The sequence below is a fragment of the Brassica rapa genome, chromosome A07, assembly GCF_000309985.2.
Source record: "Brassica rapa cultivar Chiifu-401-42 chromosome A07, CAAS_Brap_v3.01, whole genome shotgun sequence".
Lineage (NCBI taxonomy): Eukaryota > Viridiplantae > Streptophyta > Magnoliopsida > Brassicales > Brassicaceae > Brassica > Brassica rapa.
In genome coordinates, this window is record NC_024801.2 from 7,239,466 (window position 1) to 7,253,110 (window position 13,645).

General features: G+C 37.8%; 1 pseudogene; it reads right to left on the reverse strand.

The window, feature by feature from the left end:
* Positions 1-2,971: 2,971 nt before the first annotated feature.
* LOC117125750 lies at positions 2,972-13,072 on the reverse strand (annotated as a pseudogene).
* Positions 13,073-13,645: the final 573 nt, after the last annotated feature.

The following is a 13,645-nucleotide window of genomic DNA, read 5'->3' on the forward strand; positions in this document are numbered from 1 at the left end:
AAGCTGTAACAACGGCGACACACGTGATCAATATGACTCCAACAAAGATATTGAAATACAGATCACCGCATGAAGTTCTGTTTGGAGCTAAGCCAAATTATGGATCCTTGCGTGTGTTTGGCTCGCTGTGTCATGTACATAGGCGAGATAGAAACAAAGACAAGTTTGGGGCAAGGAGTAGGAGATGCGTGTTTGTGGGCTATCCGTTTGGGAAGAAGGCCTGGAGGGCATATGACATGGAAACAAATGAGTTTGTAGTGTCCAGAGACATAAGCTTTGTTGAGGATGTGTTTCCTTTTGCACAAGAAAGAGAAAAGTGCGTGGAGATTAGAGAAATAACGGGAAGTCCAGATGATGATTGGATCATTAATGTGGGTGCGAGGGTGCCTGCAACAAGTGTAACAGTCTCTGGAGGAGACGTTAGTAGTTGCTGAACAGAGTGTGCCTAGTGAACAGAATGAGATGACAAAGCAAAGTGACGATGATAAAGAGATGGAATTGGAAAAAGACAAGGCTGAGGAAGTAGCAACTGAAGCAGTGGAACCAATGATGGGTAGGGGGTGTAGAGACAAGAAACCTTCGACGAGGCTGCGGGATTATGTCAACTACAACGCACGTTGTCTCAAAGAAGAACCCCATCACGATCTCAACACCGCCTCCGTTCCAAAATCAGAGTCATCGTTGACAGTCCAAGGTAATACACCGTATCCCATTACAAACTATATCTCTGATGATAAATTTTCCCCTGCACATAAAGCTTTTCTAGCTGCAATAACAAATGGAGAAGAGCCAAGAAGCTACAAAGAAGCTGTGCAGCAAGAGATATGGCGCAATTCAATGCAGAGTGAGATCAAGGCGTTTGAGGTTAATAAAACATTTAGCATTGTGGACTTGCCTCCTGGGAAGAGAGCCATTGGCAACATGTGGATCTACAAATTTAAATACAATGCGGATGGAAGTGTAGAGAGACCAAAATCCCGGCTAGTGGCTCTAGGAAATCGACAAGTGAAAGGGAGAGACTTCAAGGAGACGTTTTCTCCGGTAGCAAAGATGACGACCGTTAGATGTTTACTGAGAATAGTAGCAGGGAAAGGATGGATTGTACATCAAATGGATGTGCACAACGCGTTCTTACATGGAGATCTCAAAGAAGAGGTTTATATGAAGCTTCCGCAAGGGTTTCAGGCGTCGGGACCAAACAAAGTCTGTAGGTTGCATAAGGCGATATATGGGCTGAGACAAGCCCCTCGATGCTGGTTTCAGAAACTAACAGATGCACTTAAAGGCTTTGGGTTTAACCATTCTTACGCAGACTACTCTCTGTTTGTGTATTCGAAGGGAAACGTGGAGCTTAGGGTACTCATCTATGTTGATGATTTACTCATTTGTGGGAATGATATCGATTTTCTAACCAAGTTTAAAGATCATTTGGGAAGATGTTTTCACATGAAAGATCTAGGGAAACTAAAATATTTCCTCGGGATAGAAGTTGGACGTGGGGCTGAAGGATTCATGCTTACGCAAAGAAAGTATACTTTGGATTTGGTTGCAGACACTGGATTACTTGGTTCGAAACCGGTTGCTACGCCTATGGAAATACAACACAAATTGGCGTTGGACTTGAGTCCGTTCTTAAGAGATGCAGAGAAGTACAGGAGGTTAGTTGGTCGCTTGATTTATCTGTCAATTACGCGACCAGACATATCGTATGCAGTACATATCTTATCACAGTTCATGCAAAGGCCTCGTGAGATGCAGTGGAGTGCTGCTATGAGGGTTGTAAGGTATTTAAAAGGAACTGCTGGTCAAGGTATACTGTTGGGTTCTCAAGTGGATACAAGTTTGTCTGTGTACTGCGACGCAGATTGGTCAGCATGCCCTGTTACGATACGTTCTTTGACTGTGTATGTGGAACTTGTTGGCGAGTCACCGGTATCATGGAAGACTAAGAAGCAGGGAGTAGTGTCGCATTCGTCAGCTGAGTCAGAGTACCGGTCGATGGCACAGGCAACAAGAGAAGTGAAGTGGCTTAGGAGACTGTTGCGTGACTTAGGAGCTCCACAGCACAGACCATCCAAGCTGTTCTGTGATAGCAAGTCAGCATTGCATATAGCGGCCAATCCAGTGTTCCATGAGAGAACAAAACATATTGAATCTGACTGTCATCAAGTGAGAGATGCAATACAAGAGGGACTCTTGGAGACAGTTCATGTGAGAACCACTGAGCAACTAGCAGATGTTTTGACAAAGACGCTTGGTCGTGTGCAGTTTGAGTACTTGTTGGTCAAGTTGGGAGTTCGAAACCTTCACCTTCCCAACTTGAGGGGGAGTATTGGAGGAGATAATGATGGAACCAGTTGAGAGATAAGTACGAGTATTGTAAGAGATAAATATGTAGTTAGTTGAGATATTTATCCTAACCAACTCGGTTAAGGAGTGGTATAAATATGTTTGTATATTCATGAATGAGATCAAGCAATTCTACAAACTTACAGAAGACGCTGACGCTGACGCTTGTTGAGGATGCGTGAGACTGTGAAGGTCTGATGCTTTGCAGTGTAATTGAAACTGGCCACACTGAGCTGGAACGTGTATGTCTTGCCAACAATGTCGGTAATACAAAGGGGAGACTATCTTCCGGGTTCTCAATACCTCCAGTCTATAAGACAGAGTATCGAAACAGCTTCCCAGCCTCATCACCAACACTTATCTTCTCACGGTATCCAGATTCGAGCCTTCTAAATCAGTAAACGAAACCAAAATCATCGTAAGCTTTCCAAAATCAGTAAACAGAACCAAAATCATATTACATCAACAGACAATAAAAAAACAAAAGAAAAAAAAAGGAACCAAAATCATCTAAACTGAAGCTTTCTAAAGCAATACACGATACCCAAATCATCTACATCAACAAACAAATAGATAAATGTAACCAAAATCATTCTAAATAATAGAAGTTTCAAGATTTATTAGGATTTGTAGGGATGATATTCAGGGGATGAAGCCTCACCTTTTTATAGCTGGAGATCCACCGCCTTGTAGAGAGGAAAGATGCATTAAATGAGGAATCATGCTTGGAGTGGGTCGGTGGATTTAAGAAGGTTGTTAATGGCTATGAATCAATGCACCACGAAAGCCAGATACTGCAGCTTTTGTGCATGGACTGGTATCTCATTAGCAATGTCATGGTGAATGATTGGAAAAAACGGCAGCCAATTTTTATCATCTAACACCAGCTGCAACATAATTTGATGAGAACTGTTAGCTACTTATCCACCACCACAGTTACAGAAAAGAAATAAAAAAAATATATTGTCATCAAGTTGAGTTTTGGCTTACATTTAGCAATAGCATCCTCTTTCTGCTTGATATCCTGAATGAAGAGAACACCCACAGAGTTGGCAAATAAACATCAATCCAATAAAAGCATGGTGAAGATCATATTAGACAAATTCAAATCAAGCTCTGCTTCGCAATCAGCAAGCTTCCTCTGTTTCTCGGAAGAGTGCTGCACCAATTTTAAAACCATATTCAAGATAAACTCAACTGAGAAGAGGTATAGGGGAAATTTAAAAAAAAAAGGGATTACATTCATGGTATTCAAGGGAATGTCAACAGTAGCATCGAGGCTTTAGCCGAATCCAACTGGTCTAGATGCAACAGAAACCCTTACACCGCCTTTCTGCAAATAATCAGCAAACTATCCAATATCAGCAACTTAGAGGAAAAACTTCACCATTGAGTTTGATAATCCAATACTAAAGGAATCATTTTGCGATTTATAAAGACTACACTCCTAACCTGGTTCCCAGATCCAACGATACAGTTCAGTACTATAAACTCTATATCCGTAAATCAGAGATCCATAACCTAAATTGAAACAGAAACTCGAGATCTAGATTCATATTACCGCCATGAACGCAGAAAATGCTAATTTGATTAGAGAAAATGCGCAGAAATAGAAAGTGTTACCGAGAATGGACTGATGATTTCTTCTTTGATTAGAGAATGGACGCGACGAAGGAGACGAAAGATCGGAGACGCAACGAAAGTCGCCATTAGATCGGGAGACGCGAAGAAACACTCACCCTAACCCTAATGGAAAACGCCGCGCTTCATCACGAAGGTGTTGGTTACAGCACGCCATGGGCTTCCATTGAAATGGCCCAACAACGCAACAACCATACGCAGCGTTTTTAAAATCTGACACGTGTCGCCACCTCCTTAACCTATTTTATGAGCTATACAATTTTAAAATTATTGATAAGCTTTTATTAGAATATAGGTTGCTAGACAATTTTAAAATTATTATTCATTTCTTTTTGTTCACAAAATTGAACTTTTCATAATTTTATTATTGAAAATTATGTATAATGTGATGAGCCAAATGAACAGAAAATTAGTTAGACTGATTCGACAGTAGAAATGTTGCAGTTCACTTGTAATTTTTTTGAAACTTTGTTTCGAATAAGTTTTTAAGCAATTAATGGACTGCTCTCTCCATTAAATCGACAGTCCTATTTTTTGTGTTCATGTTTTATTAATTCATTAAACCAACGGTTTAAAAGTTAAAAATATGTTTCTACAGCTAAAAAAGTTACAACTGTATCAATGAAAGCTATAAACTGAATTCTTACAACAATATTTCTTCTGTATAACCCAACTAATCGGATATTCGGACTCATGATCTAGATATTCTTTTATATTACTTATAGAAGTTTTTATGTAAAATATTGTTAAATCTACAAACATTTTGTTAGTTTTAGAGAACCATTGAATTCATAACTTTCACGGGTGGTAGAAAATTTCTTTTGATTTTTTTTGTTCCATTTCGTCCTACATCTGTCTTGATGTATTTTCACCATATATATATATAATCAATTTTAAAAAATGATCATAATCGTATTATTTTCTCAAAGTTGGCTGTTGATCAAAACAATTATCTGTGAGCCTTTAGCAGGGGTAATAGAATGATACATGTTGGCTATTTATTGAAATGTTTGGTGGTGTCAATTGTAACTTGTATGTCACATCTGTTCAACAGATTTGTTCTCAAATAACGGTGGCAGTTTTTTAATTAAAAAGTGGCCTTCATGGTAAGATTTCATGTGTGTGCCGAGCTTGGTTTGTTGTGGTTCTTATTTATTAAGCCGTTGGTCTTCTCCCTCGAATATGTGTAAGACAAAGAGTTTTGTATTACTGGTTAATGACATGTAGTTTTTTAAACCTCTCGTTATTCTATACTAATGGTGTGTCCGCGCTACACGCGGGTTGTTTGACATTTGTGTTATTTAAATTTATGAATTATTTTGTTGGTTTTATGTGTAATTTGACATTGCAGGTTTTTATCGCAAGTAGATGGACGTTCAATGGTTTGAATGTCAAATTCTTATAAACGTGGTTGTCTTTGAGTAGTTTAGCTAATTGTAGGGAATGATTGCTTGACATGTCAGTGCTGGTTCTTACCGACTGTTGACGACCACACAACTTTGAAGATGATATCTCATTAGATGTCTCGAAGGAGTTGTTAAAAAAATTGATAGTAATTGATATGAGTTTATTTGTAACTTACTTTTTGTAAGAGATATTAGTTTTTTGTGTTGGAGGTTTTGATTTAGATAGTTGTGTAAAATGTATGTTAATAAGAAATTTAAATCTTTGGCGTGGTAGTGTAATAATTTGTGTAATTTTATGGAGTTAATTTTGTTTTTGATAAATGGCTTAACTTTTATTGAGTTAATTATTTTGGTATTAACAATGCTCCTCATATATTCGTAACAATTAGTAATTAATTTTAGGGGATTTACTTGGTGCTTCGTTTGCCAAACTAATTTATCAATATGTTTGTGTTATTTATTAATTTCACTAAGGATTTTTTGTTTTGTTTTGTTGGTTATATGTAGGTTTTATTCAAGTATTAAGCACTGTTTTTTGCATTTGTATATAGCTGGGGTCTGTTTCAAAAAAAAAATATGTAGCTGGGGTTTCTATATAATGTGCATATGATACTAAGAATGTTGTTATAACTTAGGGAAATATTTTGATTTTGTTTAAGGAGTATGACTAATGTGTATTTTTGGGATTCATGTTGCACTCAGATGGTTTACACAGTCTGCCTACGGCTTTTTATATTGTTCCGGGGGTCCTTTAACTTATTTAGCTATGGCTTTGCTTAGGTTGTAATTTTTTTTGACAGACATAATGAGAAAACATTGCAATAGTAGTTGAAGGTGAAAACAGAAGCAAGAGCTCAATAAATAAAAAATAGAAGCAAAAGTTCTAGGGAAAACTGAAGCAATAGCAGTGCATGTGTTTGTTTGCTATTATCTCCCATCAGATGAAGTTGAAAAGTTTGTTCATATGTTTATAATAAAAGCTACGCTTCTCTGCTTTTGGTGAAGAGTTCATCTCTTTCTGACTGTCTGCTTTTCTTCTCCTCCTACGACTTTTGTCATCGTAGTGTCTTTTTTGTTCTTTTGCTCTGTTTCGGGACCTACTGGTTCCCTCTGCTTCTATTTAGTTTTGGTTGATATTACCAAACTATGTTTGAAGAAGCTCAGGCTCGTACTATATTTTCTGAAATGATAATAAGTGTTTAAAAAAAGAAGTGCTTGTCATATGGGATTGTTTTTTTTTTTTTTAATTCTGAGAGACTTAAATGGATTTTTTATTTAAAATACAAAGACAAAAATTAAGAATTCGTAAATATTAATTAGAATCTATATACTGTATTCGATTTGAAAATGAGTAAAATTTACTTGGACTTGTGAATATATATTATTTGCAAATCAATTTAATTGCATAAATGATTAACACCCTTAAACTTTTGATAAAATAAGATAAGATTCAAAACTGAGCAGCGAACCAACATATGCATCTATTTTGAGATTTTCTATTTTGAAATTTTCTATGGATCCATTTTTAACTCTTGAGATAGTTTAAAAAACATATTATTTTCAAAGCTTGGAAGCGAACCAAAAGCAAAGTGAGTGTAGGAAATAAAAGTCATCTAAACAACATAATAAATAGCTCAAAATCACAAATTAAGCAGTCTGTTGGCTAGCGAGCCTCTTCCTGGCTTCTTCTATTTTGGTAAGCTTAACACCCTAAACCCTTAATAAAGAACATTCAACGCTTTGACCCTTTGCCTAGCGTGAACACATTCCTCAACCTTGTTGCAAACTCATGTCCTGTTGAGTCTTGTATGTGGTGGTAGTCTCAAAGATTCCCTTAAGCTTCGCACGGTTTCTAATAACACCAACACTCCCTCTGTTTCTACCTCCAGTCACCATCACAACATTACCGAAATCTAACTTGATGAACTCAAAAATCTTGTTCTCCTCCAGGCCGAGCTTAATAGTTTGTCTGGAAAGAGATGCCCTTTTGTTTGAACTGGATAGTTCGAACCTTGCAAAGCTTATACTATAGAGAGGAAAAAAAACAAATCTTATTGGTACACATACATGTCAAACATTATTCTAAATTATATCAAGAGCAAGAGAGATCAAAACCTTAGCTTCTTCGTCCCTGATGGAGTGAAGACGGAAAAGTCCCTCGCTATCATAGAGAAGACAGAAATTCTCAGAGAAGAAATACAAATGCACCACCAAGTTTGTCAAGCATCCAATGTTTTGGAGCATTGAGCCTTTTCATATGCTTCTTTTAACCTATTGCATGTGTAATAACCGAACATAACACATATGTTAGAGCTATACAAATGATATAGCCAGTGATATATGTTCCATTGAGATCTAAGTAAGCCATATCTAAGGACTAATATCCACTAAATGATCCCAACACCAGAGCCTTCTAAAAGTCTTCCCATGAAAAGAAAATTAATAAAGAAGTATCCTATAAAGCCATTATGATGTATGGTCAATCTAATATTTTCAGACTGAAGTCAAATAAAGAAACTGAAAAATAACTCACTTTTGCAAATGATATGCAAAGCCAACCAGCATTCATGAGGGACTGTCAAAGAAAACACACAATCAAAGGTTTAAGTAAAGCAATGAATATGTTATTAGCGGGATCAAGATTCGAAACAGGGTAGCTTAATACTCAGGAAACGAAACAATACCCCCTTTTCGTTCAATATATTATGTGATCTGGCCAATGGAAATTGCACCAACCATAGCAGCCACGTTGGATAGAGAACCAAACACAGAGTACTAATACATGGACATGATATCAAAGTCAGGCAAAGAATCAACCAGACAGCTTTAGACAGAAAAATTGGTTAAGTACCTCAGGTCCTCAGCTACAGTTAAACTGAGATCCTTAGTGATTGCAGCTTGTGTTGGAGAAGAATAACTACACTGGACCCAAAAGATACAAATCAGTCACAATTTTTAACAAATTAAAAAAAAATTGAAAAAGTTTGGAACTTTTTTTCTTACAGTGAAACTGAATGGAATATGAAAGAATAGGGATAGAGCTGTATCTGATAACTTGAGGTGAACCCATAATACTTGATTGTCTTGAACCGATCCGGTACACCCTCATGTGTGTATGAAAGGTCATCGCAGATAATTCATGGCCTCCTCTGTATCACTCTTCTTTTGATTCTTGACTCTACATGAGACGCGTCACCACTATAAGGAAGAAACGATGATGAATCTTGTGAAACAATGAGATATGTACAGGGGCGGAGGGAGTGTATGGGGAGTGGGGTCAGCTGACCCCACTATTTTTTAATTTTTTTTTGTTTTTGTTAAAGAAAAATTATTTTGACCCCATTTAATAATAAATTTTGACCCCATAAAATTATTTTGACCCCAGTGTAAATTGATCCTGGCTCCGCCACTGGATATGTAGATGGCTGCACCACTATTTATGGTATGGAAAATTAGGGATTTGCAAAGAAGATGGGAAGGGAAGTAATTAAATTCGAGTAGTGAGAAAGTTGAACGGAGTGACTTAATGGTGAAACTTAATATATTTTCTCAATGGTGGAGAAAGCGTTACATATAGTTATGTTTCTCCAGTGGAAAAGAGAACAATATAGAAGACGAAGAGCTGTTTTTAAAAAAAAAAATATGAAGAAGAGAGTTCGAAGGAGGAGCTTGTGGTGAGCTCCGTAGGAAGTTTAGTTCATTATAAGCAATTCTGATTTTGTGGGCTCGTTTTGAAAATTCAGGTCCATTATTGTGTGCCTAACAAAAGCGTGAAACACTTGAAATTAAAGTGATTACACGTGGAGCCCACTCCAAATAAAAGGAGAACGTGAAGCCCATAAGTAATTGAAACCAGTCTGACGTGGTCAGACGAAATGTTGTGATTTGCTGATTATTTTTTGTGACGTGGCAGCCTAAAATCTCAGCATAGAGAGCTTTTAGTATTGTGATTTGTTATTTGAATCAAAATTATAGAGTAAAATTATTGACTGTATATAAGCTTTCGCAGAAAAAAAAATGTAGATTCATTATATTTGTTGTTTTACTGCTGACTCACTATATTGTTGTATGGACATGTCTATAAACACATTATTAATGAATGCACCCTATTTCGTTTATTTCCTAGACGTGAAACTTCTTCTATGAACATATTATACAGCTTTGTTAATGTTGTTTAGAGTAAATTGAGTGATATTTTGTTAAACTATTTTTCTACCATGCCGTTTGATCAAGCTTCTTTAATCTAAACAGCGTAATTATGTGTATGTAGTTTATTTCTTGTAACGGAAAACTGAAACAAAGCAAGGCAAAAAATACCATGGAAAACGAAAAGTGTTTAGACTGCAGTGGTCTGTGTGTTGGTGGTGATTTTATTTCTTTAAATGATGTGCATGAAATTCTCCAACTTCTTTACAGATTCCAAATTTTGCTCCACAACAGATTTCGTATAATTATTAACATATATAGATTATAGTTTACTTGGAAAATTCTGAAAGGAATACATTTCCTAATTAAGCATCTCTTAATGTTTCTATAACTTTATTTAGCATTATATATTTATTTAATATTTTATACCATTTAGATATAATTGTAGATCATCTTAAGCTATGTAAAAGTTGAATGTGTGAAATTTAGATATTTCTAATTATTTCTATGTTGAATTTTAACTTCAATCTTTGGTCACAAAACTCTAAGACAGTCATATACGAAACTTAAGTTACAGACAGGGTCGGCTTGTTGGGATTGCGAAATTCCATGTCCAACTCTATATTATCCGATTAGTACGAAATTGTCCACTTTGGACCTTAAACAAGCCCGCATGGTTTTTGTAACACCCCAAAACCCAAAGCCCAAAAAGTTTTGTGTAGAGGCCCGCTCTGCGGCCCATTTTGATTAAAACCCCTAGGGTTTCCTTGCCTCCCCTATAAAAGCAAGCTCCCACCCTTCTAGTTCCTCATCAGAAACTTAGAAGCGAAGCCCTGCAGAGAATTCCCGGAGATCAGAAGCCCTAGCCGTCGACTCTCTCTCTCTTTCCGCGCCGCCTCTTCTCTTTCTCTCTCTTTGCCGCGGCCCTTCTCTCTCTCTCTCTCCTCGCCGCGCCTCTTTCTCTCTCCCTCTCGGACGACTCTCTCTCTCCTCGCCGTGAGCAACCGCGAGTGGTGGTGGTGGTCGTGTGGTGTCCGTGTTCTCAACTCTCACTTCTCTCGCCTCACATCTCAGATCCAGAACCAGATCTAGGCTAAGGTGAGGTGTTCTACCCAGATCTCTTTCATGTTCTTCTATATTGTTGAATGTGGATCTAGGATTGAGTAGATCCTGTTTGTTGTTAGGTTGATAGATCATAATGCATAAGAACTCTCATTCTGATTTAAGGCTCTAAACGAACTGGTTGATTGTTGATTGAGTGATCGGTTGGTAGAAGGTCTGTTTGTCTGTGATTGAGAGCTAGGATTGTTAGAAAGAAATGAACGTAGGATCTCAAGAGAACTGTTAACCGGTCTGGTTAGATGAATGATAGGATATCCATGACTGATTGTTAAATGGATTGAGTGTGACACCGAGAACGGGTGGCGTCTAAAAATGAAAGTAAGAAAGAGTCTAAGGGTGAAAGAAAAAGGAAAGGATAAGAAAAAGGAAATGATGAGAAAAAGGAAATAAAGGAAAAAGGAAAGTTAAGTGATTGAAATACGAACCACCGAGGAACTGGTGGGGAGTATGGGAAATGAATAGAAATGGAATGCGAACCACCGAGGGACTGGTGGGGAGTATGGGGAAACGCGGCGGCCGTAGCGTTCAAAAACGGCAGGTTAAGAATAGAGGCGCCGGTAAGATTGAGTCACGCCGAGTCTTGGCGGGAAGGGGTCGTAATACACTGCAAAGAGTATAGACTACATCCAAGGGAACCGGATGCCGAGTGTACCAGAGCAGGCGGCTCCACAGGAACGCAGCAAGAAAAGGGGAGGGTTGGTCCGCTTGAGCTGTGTAGGTCCTAGAGTTCTAGGATGATGGGAGTCTTAAAAACATAAAACGAATTATGTGAATTGAGTGATGACTGAGTTCATTGCAATGCTTGTTTTCGTGAAATGAAACCTTAATAGCTAGTTAAGAAATGGTTGTAGTGACTAGTCGGTTCTCGTTCCGCATTGAGCAGTATAAAAGCTCATGGGGGAGACTGGTCTAGAATCACTTCACTGAGTAATCATACTCACCCCTCTTTTTCCCTCTCCCTTTTGCAGAACTATAAGTGGAAATGTCAAGGGTAAGAAAGGAAACGCACCTGAAACTCATGGGACCAGAAACGGGACACACGGAAATGTCGGGAAAGTAGACATGTGTGTCCTAAACCCCGCGCCCAGGAACCCCGGTTGGAAATGGGGAAGGGGCGGGTGTTTCAGTTTTACTTTTGATTTCCTTTCCAAAAGGTCTCGTACTACTAGAGTTGGACTTCTATTTATATATTAGATTTTCGTTTGTATAATATCCGATGTGGGACTTAACTTGTTATCTTACATTTTCCCCCTCAAGCTAAGGAACACATCCATCTCGTGTGTTTCCTTCGGCAAATCATCTTTGGCACCACCTTGTACCGGTAATCGTCGCATGGCTTCCTTTGAGAATGTTCTTTCTCCGACAACATCACAGATTCCATGATCTTCTGACTAATATCTGCCAAACCTCATTTTTTTTCCTTAAAGGATTCCGTTCTTACTTAAAGGTATTTTGGTCTTCTTGCAGATCTTCGTTAACCTGGCTCTAATACCAATTGTTGGGATTGCGAAATCCCATGTCCAATTCTATATTGTCTGATTAGTACATTTTGGGCCTTAAACAAGTCTGCATGGTTTTACTTTTGGTTTCCTTTCCAAAAGCTCTCGTACTACTAGAGTTGGACTTCTCTTTATATATTAGATTTTCCTTTGTCTAATATCCGATGTGGGACTTAACTTGTTATCTCACACGGTTGAGTACGGAGGGCGGTCAGTGCGATCACCCCGGATACGTTTAACATCTAATAATTTTAAGCGCTTTAATTATTTTCATTAGCATATCTGATTACAAAAAAAAATTAGTTAATATGTGCATGTTTTGATGCATAATAGTATTAAAAATAACTAAACTTATTGTCAACACTACAAATTAACTAATAATATAGCCCCAAAAGAAGTTTTACCCAAGGGGCCATGTTCATGTTGAGCCGGCCTTGGTTACATATATTGTGGATGACATCTCAGTAGCTATTATCATTAAAGATTTAGTTTGTCGTAATGCTGACATGAAAGAATAGAACACAAACATAATAGTTCACTAACATGTGGCCAAAGACGATAATGAATTCCAAATATGATTGTCTTTATAGTCCGTTGAAGATAGTTAACACCAGACGAAGTAAATAAAAGCAACAACTACGCATAAGCATTATTTTAGGAGCCGATGCCTTAGTTAAGACTGTATCCTCTTCAACTTATTCAAGGCGTACTTTCTTAGTTCCTTTTGAACATGTCAGATTAGTAAGTCTGTGGCCGATGCACTTCTCTTATATTTCCACTTGACTCTGTCTTAGAAAAATCATAGAAAGAAGAATATGACAAAAGAAGAGCCGCTATAAGTTGTGACAACCTCTTTTGAATATGATCTTTGTTTAGTTTATTTTATGAATACTATTAATTGTGGGAACCGAAATTCGCACTGTCGATTTCCGTTTAAATAAAGAAACTAGGAAAACCCTAATTTCCCAGAGGTCCCGGATCTCTGCGAGAACCAACGACAAGTGACTGAATATATGCGGAAATCATGAAAAGATAACAAACGAGTTTAGAGAAAACAGTAGATCTTATTTCGAGTCTGCGTAAGAGTGTTGCGATCATTACAAGAGATCATAAAAGCTTTGGCCGCAAAGGCTGTCAGCGAGTTACTTAGTTCTAGCGGCCTAAAAGCTCAAACCTAGTTGAGTCGCAGCTCGATAACAAAAGACGAAAAAGATACATAAAAGGTTTTCGATTGATTTCAGACTGAACCTTGTTAAAGGCTGCCTACGTACCCCTTTCGAGGATCAAGCCGAACGTAGTTCAATTGATAGAGCTGGACAAGAGACCGAACTGCCTGGGCGAGTTCGTCTAGTAATTGAGTGCCAGTCATAGAAACCGAACTTGTCGAGAATAAAGCCTAAAGTTTCTAAGTGCAGAGAATTCCGAATCTAAAAAGTTCTCCCCCATGCTCCTCGCCTAGGACTCCTTATATACTAGCTCCAA